The sequence below is a fragment of the Thalassophryne amazonica genome, chromosome 7 (assembly GCF_902500255.1).
Source record: "Thalassophryne amazonica chromosome 7, fThaAma1.1, whole genome shotgun sequence".
NCBI lineage: Eukaryota > Metazoa > Chordata > Actinopteri > Batrachoidiformes > Batrachoididae > Thalassophryne > Thalassophryne amazonica.
Genome location: NC_047109.1, coordinates 119075511 through 119088566, shown reverse-complemented (window position 1 = coordinate 119088566; position 13056 = coordinate 119075511). Strand labels below are relative to the sequence as shown.

General features: G+C 43.3%; 1 protein-coding gene across 1 annotated transcript in view; it reads right to left on the bottom strand.

Annotated features, from left to right (window-relative positions):
- The window catches only part of snap91a (synaptosome associated protein 91a), a 222445-nt gene that overhangs the window by 165314 nt on the left and 44075 nt on the right, over positions 1 to 13056 (bottom strand).

The window sequence follows — 13056 nt, the reverse complement described above, 5'->3', positions numbered from 1 at the left end:
GGCCATCGCAGACATTTACAGGAAGTGTTTAAGCTCGACGTACAGTGCACCCGGAAAATATTCCCAGTGCTTGTTTTTTATTTAATAAATTTGCAAAAAAAAAAAAAAACTTTTTTCACATGGTCATTATGGGGTGTTGTGACTTGAACTTTGAGAAAAAAATGAGTTTCATCCATTTTGGAATAAGGCTGTAACATAAAATGTGTGTGAACACTAGATGCACCACGTCATTAGAACACATGCTGCATCACTGTCAGCCGTCTGTCAATCAAACAACTGGATCAATTATGTTTTCAAACCTCTTCCCCTAATTTCTCAGAGTCTTTAGTTTTAGTTCATGGGCGGTCAGCTATTAACCCAACTTAATGATTTCTGGTAGTTTGTTTGCTGTCTTTACTCTTCAGTTAAATGTTGCTGCAACGGCAACACGACTAAAATGTCAAATAATAATAATAATAATAACTAAAAACCTGCACTTTGCACCTTAGAAATAACTCAACCAACAGCAGCATGAAGAATTTGTTAGCTCTCCTGCCTCACAGAAGCAAGCTCATGGGTTGAATCCCTCTCCAAAGTTCCTTTCTGTGAGGTGTCTGAATGTGTCTGTGTTTGATTCCTCCCAGCTTTAAAGCTGGTGTGACAGTGCACCATGACACAGACTGCACAATACCGTCAACACTGAGTAATCAGTTTTTTCCCTATAATAATACAGGCCTGGCAGGCCGTTAGAAACATATTTTAATGATGCTAACAAAAAATGATGCAGATAAATTAATGAGACATTAACTGTCCATTAATTTGAAAATGGACAGTTGGAGCATCTGCAGCTCGAATCAGCAGTGCATTGATGAACTGTGACAATCATTACACACAAATACCTGTTAAAGCTTTTCCTGTAGGTATAACTGGCTCTAAGATCGTTTTAATATGTGGTGAAACTGTAATTGTGTTGTGTGAACCAGCAGACCTTTGCACATTTAAACCCTTAATAAGTAAGTTTTTTGGGGGGAGACTCTCCCCATCCTTTTGGGGTCACCACAGAAAATCCAAGGATCTACATGTTGATTTGGCACCAGATGTCCTTCCACATTACATAAGAATAAGATCAATGTCATTTATCCCGAAGGAAATTATTTTGCCAGAGTTCTGAACCAGTGACAGTAAACAGTGAACAATGTCTTTTGAATTTTTTTAAGACATCTGCATAAGATGTTCAACAATATTCTATGTAACTCTGAGTAACTCTGTTCATTATGTGTTCATCCTGCAAAGGGGGAAGGAATTCTACAGTTTGATTGCCACAGGTAGGAAGGACCTCCTGTGGCATTCCATGGTGCACTTCAGTGGCCTCAGTCTGTGGCTGAAGGTGCTCTGATAGAACATCAGTGTGGCGTGCAGGGCGTGGGAGGTGCCGTCCCAGATGCTGAGCAGTTTCCTCAACATCCTCCTCTCTGACACCTCCACCACAGATTCCAGCTCAACCCCCAAGACAGAGCCAGCCCTCCAGTTGAGAGCTGATGATGCCAGAAGCGAGAGCCCCCTCGGGGTTGGGGTTTGCCTCCCCGCATAAGTGAAAAAACGATAAGAGCAGTGGTATTTCACCAGCGGCATACGAGAAACCTCCCACGTATTCTACACATGGACAGTGAGCAGGAGTAGTCTTGTGCTCTAACCACACTAACCGCATGTCCACCATACGTCAATATCTACCAACTGACAATGAAACAGTCAATGTACTTTATGTGTTATCCGTATATTTTGTTATATACATAATAGGACAGGACATGCTACTCCTCTCAAAACGTGGGGGCAAAAACACACAATAAAATAATGCTGTAATAGAACAGTGTCACAGTGAAAAATATCTTGTGCTTAAGTGCACAGTGTTGTGCTGGTGGTGCACCTGAAGCAAGTGTACAAGAACGTCTGCAGCCACGTGAGCACCTGGTTTATATGTCGTGGACCCTCCCTAACGAGACACAGCTGATGCCCCTCAAGATTAAATTGTGTGTAACGTTTGATGTGGATAGGCTAAATACAGACTTGCTCATGTTTCAAGCGAAATCATTTTTTCTACTTTTAAATCGAAGAATATGAAAAATACTGCAGATTTTTCAGCAGCAAAACTACCTTTTAATGGAGCAATTAAAAAAGCTCTGGTGCACAATGGCAGGTTTGGTGAACTCGTAGATTTAAATGCAATAGGAGAAAAAACCTACAAAGTAGAAATGGTCCTCTAACACAGAATAAATGTGTCCAATCTGTCCCCTTCCTCCTGCGTCCATCAGATAACACAAGGACAAGAAGAACCGTTTCATCAGCACCACCACAGCAAACCCCAGGCCACTCCTTCAGAGACAGCACGAGGAGAGAGACAACGGATGTGTTCACACACACACACACACACACACACACACACACACACACACACACACACACACACACACACACACACACACACACACACACACACACATACACTGTGATGGACAGAGAAAGACAGAAAACACCACTGGCTTCATTTTAAAGTCCTTGATTCAGCAGAACAGCTGTAATCAGAGTGACTGCCACTGAGTTCTGATTCATTAACAGTGTCACCTGCACCTTTATTTGCCAGCAGACGCCAGGCAGCTGAGAGCTCAGATCAGCTTCTCCTCACAGACTAAACCCTGAACCACTGCATGTTTAAACCAGTGCTTCCTTTGTGCGCCATCGAACATGTCAATAAGGACGTGGAGTCATATGGTGTTTGGGAACTGAAGACGTGGATGTGAAATGATGTCCAACACGACGTTCATATCACGTACCATATCTGCAGGAGAGTAAGATTTAATACTTAGGATCCCGTTTCAGCCCAACATCCAGGTCAGGTAAAGTCCCGGTCACACGGCACTAACGAAGCCAAAATGACACAAGAAATCTGGACTTTCGTTGACTTTCGGAGACATTGTTTAACCGTCGTCCAGCCTCGTCTTCACAGTTCCTCATCGTTTGCGTAGTTCCCGTATCGTCAGCATTCCGTTTGATTGTTGTCCAACTTCATCCAACCTCCCAAGTCCGACGTCTTGCACGAACACTGACGATATCTGAACGGATCAATAACTAAAGATCCAACGAGCTGAGCCGTGTGACCGGGCCTTAACCCTCTGAAGTCCAGGGTATAACTGGCTGTTTTTGACTACTTTTGGTTTTACCATTATAATTTACCTTTAAAAAGTGTTTACCTGACCTTGTTTGGTGTCATTTTTTTCAGCACAACCTCACCTGTGTGACCTCACCTGTGTTTCTCATTCATTCTGACCTACTGCATTAACACAGTGAACCTAAAATCACACACAAAAAAAACATAAAATCCAAGTAGAAAGGTTTGTTATTTTTACTGTGAAAACCAAAAACCCCAACTTTTGAAAGTAACCATTTGCTGCAGCCAGGTGAACTGTGGGCGGGTCCTTGACCTTCTCCAGCTGCTGGGGGCTTCAACCCTGAATCACCTGCATGCAGGATCATGGTCAAACTGTCGTAGCCGATGTTCACCTTCATTCTGAGAAGTACGTAGTATACTAAATACGGTACTGGTGCATGCTTTATGTGATTTCCTTCTCTGCACTGTGTTTAAATTCATTGTATTAGTAAACGGAGTGTGCCGCGGCCTCAACCTTATCTAAAGTCTGGGTCTTTTAGTGAAGCTTAGGGCTAGTGGCCGGCGATCACCTTAGTATTGCTTCTGTTTTTCTTGTTGCTTAGCGTCATTGAAAGATAAAATCCAACACTGGAAGAACTTCTTTCAGATGACTTGTGTTTCAGAATCAGAATCAGAAGAAGTTTACTGCCATTGCCAATGAACAGGATTCACAGACTAGGAATTTGCTTCGATATAATGGTGCAACATTAAACAGAGAGCAATATAAAATGCTAAGATACAATATACAATATGTGCCAAAATAAGACCAAATATAAGATAAAAAATGACATATGAAATATGAAAGGCTGTGTGCAACAGAAAAACAGAAAGAAAGAGGAACAGAAAAAAACAGTGCAGTGGGAGGAGTGCAATTAAAACCAAAGTACATCGTCTAAAGTGACCCGTGATAAAATGATAAAGTGACAGAGTTAAGCTTAAGGTGACTGAGTTATGAGGAGTTCATGAGTCTAACGGCAGAGGGGAAGAAACTGTTCTTATGGCGGGAGGTTCTGGTCCGGATGGACCGTAGCCTCCTGCCCGAGGGGAGTGGTTTGAACAGACGGTGTGCAGGGTGAGAAGGGTCGGCTGTGATCCGACCTGCTCAGCCCAGAGTCCTGGAGACGTGCAGGTCGTGGAGAGATGGAAGGCTACAGCCGATCACCTTCTCAGCAGAGGCCACAATGCGCTGCAGTCTGTGTCTGTCCCTGGCTGTGGCCCCGGCGTACCACACCGTGATGGAGGAGCAGAGGATGGACTCGATGATGGCCGTGTAGAACTGCACCATCAGCTGGACAGGCAGCTTGGCCTTCTTCAGCTGCCACAGGAAGTACATCCTCTGCTGGGCCTTCTTGATGAGGGAGCTGATGGTTGACTCCCACTTGAGGGCCTGGGTGATGGTGGTGCCGAGGAAGCGGTGATAGCCGTGCTACAGTCTACCAGCTCCTCCATCACATAGCTATGAAGTGGATGTCATTTCCACTGGTGAAGCAGGGAACACATAAGCATACAAAGTGAGAGCCACAATCCCTGCAGGCTGATGATTCAGCAGCCTGCATCGCTCCATGTGAGGTCCATCCTCTCTGTCTGGCTCACTCCACTCATTTCTCACCACTGTGCAGAATTTGTGACAGACAAACAAGAAGGCACAACCACGCCCATCTACTGTTGAAACAGAAGCTTGAACACAAATCACGCAAGAACAAAAACACAGCTGTTGCACGTGGATCAGTGGTTAGCACTCTTTCCTCACAGCAAGAAGGTCTTGGGTGTGATTCCTCCCATGCACATTTCTCCTCTCAGCAGAAATGTATGAAACTCAGTTGCATGTTTTGCTGTGGTCTGGAGGTTTGGTCTGGTTCCTCTTTGTTTCCGGTGTGTCTCTGCCAGTGAATCATCACCAACACCTGTGGCTGTGGCACACCTGCACCAAATGAGCGGCGCCTACTGAAGCCCCGGCTGAACAGGAGGAGTGTTCCCTGGAGCGGTAATACTAACCTCCAGTTCTATTCCTAGTGTTCTCTTGATCTGTTTGTTTTTTCCCCCCTAAGTTTCATGACTGAACCCTGATTTTTGTGCTTTCTCTTCTTTTTGTGCAGTCCACAGCCACCACCAGTTCCACTGGCCCACCTGGCTTCCCGCACCTCTAACCCGTCTTCAGCTGCTGCTCTCAGTCGCTTCAGCTTCACATTCATCATCATTGTGACCATCAGCTGTTTCCCTGAACTCCTGCCTCACTGGACTCGAGTCCATTTCCAGTTCCCAGTACAACCATAGCATGATCACTTTGATATGTCCAGTAGTTTAGTTCATTCTTGAGAATTTTTTCCTCTATGAATTGAGCCTTAATCAAATTCAAAATAAGACAGCAATAATGCCTCTTATGCTCAAATTAAATAATTTTAAACACATCTGAGCTCCTTGTGTTTGGATGTTGTTGTTGGTGTCGCCAACGTTGGGGTCAAATACAAACTCAAAACATGCATTTGGTTGTAAATGTCTTGTCTTGTTATACATCGGGACACAGGATTTTCCTTCAGCACTCACAGCAGCAGAACATCGTTCTAAAAACTGATGTCCTACGACTGTGCTCCTCTGATGGTTTTATCATTAACACTGAATTTAAAACAGACGTGCCTCAGTGCTGCTGTATTTCAGCTCCTCAGAATATCCAGAATGCTTCTTGGATTCAATTTCACACATTTATAAAACAATTAAATGTCAAAAGCAAGTGTCGGACACATAAAAAATAAGATCATCTAAAATATATTCTGCTAAATTGTACCGATTCCTCGTCATTTTAAGCCACCAATTTAATGAGTTTCCTTCAAAATAAAAACATTTTATCATTGACACAATTAATAGACCTTTAACTGCTAAAGCGTAGCAACTGTACTCTTTCTGCTTCTGTGTTGTGATGTTGACTCCTCCCACTCTCTCCCCTCGGGACACAAACTCACGATCTCCGGCGTGGGAGGCGGACACTCTGACCAGAAGGCCAAAAACCCGGCTCTGGTCATGTGGCCAGAGAGTCGTGTTGGCTGTGAAGGAGTGAGGTTTACTGACTACTGTTGCACAGCGCCTCCTGCTGGCCTCCGTCACAAAAGCACAAAGACTGATGCTAATTGTAACTAACTTTTAGTTAAATCTCAATCCAGTAGGTCAGAAATTTATTTATTACTTTAGATTATTTTAGAATTTGCTATCATTTATGTTGCCTTCTAGAAACTTTACTTGCAAAGAGCTTGCCGGTGTTACCTTACTGTTTGGACAGACAAGAATCCTGGAATTCATTTTTGAAAAAATTGACTGCAGTTTAATTCACAAGCGTTTTGCACATTGCAAACATCCACTGACTTTACAATTTATTGAATTTTTTGTTTGCTAGAAAGCGCTGTAACTAGGTTTAAGGATATGATTCCTTCTTTATGTTCTCTAATGCCATATACCAACACAGTGCAGAGTAGCTACCTAAACTCTGTAAGTGAGATAGAGTATCTCGTCAATAGTTTTACATCCTCATTGAAGACAACTTTGGATGCTGTAGCTCCTCTGAAAAAGAGAGCTTTAAATCGGAAGTGCCTGACTCCGTGGTATAACTCACAAACTCGCAGCTTAAAGCAGATAACCCGTAAGTTGGAGAGGAAATGGCGTCTCACTAATTTAGAAGATCTTCACTTAGCCTGGAAAAAGAGTCTGTTGCTCTATAAAAAAAGCCCTCTGTAAAGCTAGGACATCTTACTACTCATCACTAATTGAAGAAAATAAGAACAACCCCAGGTTTCTTTTCAGCACTGTAGCCAGGCTGACAAAGAGTCAGAGCTCTATTGAGCTGAGTATTCCTTTAAGTTTAACTAGTAATGACTCCATGACTTTCTTTGCTAATAAAATTTTAACTATTAGAGAAAAAATTACTCATAACCATCCCAAAGACGTATCGTTATCTTTGGCTGCTTTCAGTGATGCCGGTATTTGGTTAGACTCTTTCTCTCAGATTGTTCTGTCTGAGTTATTTTCATTAGTTACTTCATCCAAACCATTAACATGTCTATTAGACCCCATTCCTACCAGGCTGCTCAAGGAAGCCCTACCATTATTTAATGCTTCGATCTTAAATATGATCAATCTATCTTTATTAGTTGGCTATGTACCACAGGCTTTTAAGGTGGCAGTAATTAAACCATTACTTAAAAAGCCATCACTTGACCCAGCTATCTTAGCTAATTATAGGCCAATCTCTAACCTTCCTTTTCTCTCAAAAATTCTTGAAAGGGTAGTTGTAAAACAGCTAACTGATCATCTGCAGAGGAATGGTCTATTTGAAGAGTTTCAGTCAGGTTTTAGAATCCATCATAGTACAGAAACAGCATTAGTGAAGGTTACAAATGATCTTCTTATGGCCTCGGACAGTGGACTCATCTCTGTGCTTGTTCTGTTAGACCTCAGTGCTGCTTTTCATACTGTTGACCATAAAATTTTATTACAGATATTAGAGCATGCCATAGGTATTAGAGGCACTGCGCTGCGGTGGTTTGAATCATATTTATATTTTTGTAATACTGTGAGAAATCTTGGAGTCATTTTTGATCAGGATATGTCATTCAAAGCGCATATTAAACAAATATGTAGGACTGCTTTTTTGCATTTACGCAACATCTCTAAAATTAGAAAGGTCTTGTCTCAGAGTGATGCTGAAAAACTAATTCATGCCTTTATTTCCTCTAGGCTGGACTATTGTAATTCATTATTATCAGGTTGTCCTAAAAGTTCCCTGAAAAGCCTTCAGTTAATTCAAAATGCTGCAGCTAGAGTACTAACGGGGACTAGAAGGAGAGAGCATATCTCACCCATATTGGCCTCTCTTCATTGGCTTCCTGTTAATTCTAGAATAGAATTTAAAATTCTTCTTCTTACTTATAAGGTTTTGAATAATCAGGTCCCATCTTATCTTAGGGACCTCGTAGTACCATATCACCCCAATAGAGCGCTTCGCTCTCAGACTGCAGGCTTACTTGTAGTTCCTAGGGTTTGTAAGAGTAGAATGGGAGGCAGAGCCTTCAGCTTTCAGGCTCCTCTCCTGTGGAACCAGCTCCCAATTCAGATCAGGGAGACAGACACCCTCTCTACTTTTAAGATTAGGCTTAAAACTTTCCTTTTTGCTAAAGCTTATAGTTAGGGCTGGATCAGGTGACCCTGAACCATCCCTTAGTTATGCTGCTATAGACTTAGATTGCTGGGGGGTTCCCATGATGCACTGTTTCTTTCTCTTTTTGCTCTGTATGCACCACTCTGCATTTAATCATTAGTGATGATTGATCTCTGCTCCCCTCCACAGCATGTCTTTTTCTTGGTTCTCTCCCTCAGCCCCAACCAGTCCCAGCAGAAGACTGCCCCTCCCTGAGCCTGGTTCTGCTGGAGGTTTCTTCCTGTTAAAAGGGAGTTTTTCCTTCCCATTGTTGCCAAGTGCTTGCTCACAGGGGGTCGTTTTGACCGTTGGGGTTTTTACGTAATTATTGTATGGCTTTGCCTTGCAATGTAAAGCGCCTTGGGGCAACTGTTTGTTGTGATGTGGCGCTATATAAATAAAATTGATGATGATGATGATGATAATTAATCTTGTAGAATGTAAAGCTGTAACTGAACAGGTGAGCAGGATTTCCACAGCATGCATGTTACAGCAGCTCATCATAAGCCCAACACTAGTACACATTCACCCCTGAATAGCACAGAGCAAGACTGAAGATGCTCTGAAATGATTTAATCTGTATTTTAGAGCAATAAATTGAAGAAATTTCACAGAAATATTCATCAAAGCATTTGAGAAAATTTTCTGAAATACAGCAGTCTGAGTATTTATCAGCAACCACAAAGTTGCCCCGTGTCCTGACAATCCAGTTGAGTGGGAACGCACAAATCTGTGAAAACCTTGGAACTGTTAGAACAGAGGGTCACCCCTCTGAGTCTGGTCTGCTTGAGATTTCTTCCTCAACATCATCAGAGGGAGCTGCATTTTTCCAAGTTACATCTGTCTAAAAATGCCTCTTTAAGTGAGAAAAATTTTCTATGTGTAAGCTGCACTGCAGTATAAGCTGCAGAAACTAGTAAAAACAAAAAATAACACAACACTAAAATACCCTCAGCCATATGAGCATAAAAACAAGAAACAGAATGTGACTTTTTGACCTCTTAAAATAGGTCAAGATTAGTCATTGTTGAACTTGTCCAAGGTCTGTGTCCCAAGAATGTTCCCTGTGAATTTGAAGACCCTGGTAGTAACAGGACTGGACTTATGGTGAACACAGACAGACGGACAGACAGACAGGTACAGGGCCTCCGCAATATCTGATGGCCATATTTTGGTCTCGGTTACCAAGAGTGCTCTGAGAGTATAATGCCCCCCCCCCGCTGGCAAATGCTGCTTTGATATAAGTTCTTGGTACATTCTGACAACATTTCAAGGTATGTGATGGTGTCAACCAAGTCATGAAACTGGCTGAGTCGTTTTGGTCCACTGGTTTGAGCCATTACTTCCAAATCTGTTTATGCTCAAGTTCACGGTTGATAAATGGTAAATGTGCTGCATTTATATTGTGCTTTTCAATCTCAATCAGAAGCTCAAAGGGCTTTAGCTAGAATGATATGTCACAGTGCAGTAATTCAAGCCGCAAGCGCACATACATGAACTATTCATATGTCTGCAGTGTTCACATACATCACAGGTCAGACGCAAACACAATCCAGAACCAGGAACTGAGCAATTAAGACCAGGAAGCAGCACAAATACCAGAGCAGCTGGTGATGACCACAAACATCACATCTACACGCGGAATCTAAAAAATCACTGTGTTCCAGTTCAGCAGCGCCCGCGCCGACCTCAGGGCAGGGAAATATGACCCAAGCAGAAACTCTCATTCGTTTCCATGCTGTGTCCTTCATGCCACAGCTGGAACAAGCACACAAACATGGACTTTGGCAGGTTTAGCAGAAATCCCACAAACGGCCACATACTTTATCTTTATCTTCACAGGTGTAGATTTTTTCTAAATGTATTCAAACTGGCATTCAGCACTGAAAATGTGGAATCTAAATGACATTAAACTGTCACTGTTACTTACTTATGGACCTGGCTGTTGGACATGAACATCCACCACAACAGGCTGGAATAAGTCTAAGTTTTATATAGACACAACATTTGTATGTATATGAAGACCTTTACAAAGAAGCAAAGCTTTTCTTTTTCTGGGATATCTGGCACTGGACCCTCATGCAGCTCCTCCAGGCTCCAGGCAGACCGCAGCTCAGGAGCAGAGCCACGCTGTTCTTGCACATCAGCACGTGCACTCTGTTATGTATAAACCTATCACGTCACAGTTGTGGAAACTAAAATGAAAAATATTGCTTTTCTATTAAAGTAAATGTTCTTTCTTCTATTAAATGTTTGACCAAATGTTTAAAGTTCTGTTTGTTTGACTGACTGTGACCCTTCTGTCACTTAAAGCCCCTTTCACACCGGGGCTGCTCCCAGTTGCTCCCTGTGGCGTCATGATGACGTCAGGTGCGCGCAGCAGGGGGCAGAGAGGAGGTGAGGATGCAGCCTGCAGGTTCTGTGCACAGAGAAGTCAGAGTGCACAGTTTGGCTGCAGACAGACTGTGCACTCTGACTTCTCTTCTGCTTGTTGTGCTGAGCTGCAGGGCTGCGCTCTGAGTTCTGTTATAGTTTATCTTTCCTCCCTTGACCGCAAGATGCGCACCGTCCTTTAGCAAATGTGGAGATTGTTGGAGTTCTACTTGATGTTGACATGTCCTGGACTTATGTCCTTTTTTAACTGTGATGAGAGAGAAAGGAACTAACTGCCTGCAGACAATTTTTTTTCTTTTCTTTCCTCCTTTGACCGCAAGATACACGCGCACGCGAGTTTGACTTGATGTTGACATGTCCTGTCTCAGGACTTATGTCCTTTTTTGTCCTTTTTTTAACTGTGATGTGAGAGTTTGAGCAGAGAACAAGGAAATAATGCCTGAAGCCAGACTTTTTTTTTTCTTTTAATTGTTCACATGTGCGCGCGTGAACGAACATCCATGAGTGGACTCGAGATGTCCGGACTTTTTACTGGATATTTCTGGCAATCAGTCTGCATTTTTTTCTTCAGCGTGTAGTTTTTACTGCATTAAGTACATGGTATAACAACAATCCTGTGTGATTTATGCTGCGGGAACAACGGAACACAGCAGGAATCATAAATTGGCTCTGAGTCACGCCGGGTAACGCCTCTTTGCCCCAACTTGCGCTGGAACCACTTCCTTTCTGCGTCGAGCACAGGACGCCAAAAAAACTAAACAGGTTTAATTTTTCGGCGCCCGACTTGCTTCCTCCTTTGCGCCCTCGTGCTGTTGTGGCGCCGAGCTGCATCATCTCAGTACTGAGTTGCTTCCACGCGGCGGCGTCATAATGACGCACGACGCAACCAGGAGCAACCGGGAGCAGCGCCGGTGTGAAAGGGGCTTAAATGCTAAAGACTCCCTTGGTGTGAAACTTACTGATCAACAGCCTTTTGTGACACATTTGATAAAAACCATTCCTTAGGCTGCCTCCTCGGCCAAATGGCTCCATGTTACCCTGCTAAAACCCTGATCAATCACAATGCAAGAAGAAGCACTGTAGACAGTCTCACAGTAGGACATGGCTCCAAGACCCCCAAGGACTCCTGATCCACATAGACAGTCTCACAGTAGACCGTGGCTTCGGGACCCCCAAGGACTCCTGATCCACATAGACAGTCTCACAGTAGGACGTGGCTTCGGGACCCCCAAGGACTCCTGATCCACATAGACAGTCTCACAGTAGGACGTGGCTTCGGGACCCCCAAGGACTCCTGATCCACATACAGTCTCACAGTAGGACGTGGCTTCGGGACCCCCAAGGACTCCTGATCCACATAGACAGTCTCACAGTAGGACGTGGCTTCGGGACCCCCAAGGACTCCTGATCCACATAGACAGTCTCACAGTAGGACGTGGCTTCGGGACCCCCAAGGACTCCTGATCCACATAGACAGTCTCACAGTAGGACGTGGCTCCAAGACCCCCAAGGACTCTTGATCAACCATAGACAGTCTCACAGTAGGACGTGGCTTCGGGACCCCCAAGGACTTGTAAATGAAAAGGACCCTTTGATCATCTTTTTGATCATCACAGTCCTGTCATAGACAGGAGAACAACCACTACTTCCTTTTCCTCTAACTCTGTGTTTATGTGTGAACAGATGTATTGTGTTAACACTGTATGCATAATTTCTTCCTGCCCTGATGTGGATAAAAGCTGTGCTCAGAAAGCCACACTTTACACTGTTCCAATCAGAGCACACTCTCTGGTTGAAATAGCATCCAAAGCTTTGTATTAAAGCCTGTTACTTGACAAACAGTCAATGTCCTGACTCTTTCGTCTTCCACAGACAAGCCTGAAAATCCTTTGGCCTCAACACAGTTTTTCCAACTGGTCTATAAACTCATGTAAAAGGCAGAGCACCTACAGGTTCTCTGATATCGCTTCTGTACCCCCCCCCCCCCCCCCCCCCTTCACTGTCCATGTCTCAGCCCCACACATCATTACTGGTCTTACCGCCAAGTGTCTGACCTTAAACCTGCATCATAATTCTATTTATCTTCTTTTCTTATGAAGGGGTCTGATTTAACAATTGAAAATAAAAAATATCAGTTTTTTTAAATCGAAGAAACACCACTTTCATTTAAAGCATCACTGAGTGAGACATATGAGATCATTGTCATGGTTCATGTTTCTGTCCTCTGGGTTTCAAAAACGACTGTTATTTTCTTAAATTTTCTTCCTCATACCATTTTTCTTTCTTGTGTGCTTTTATT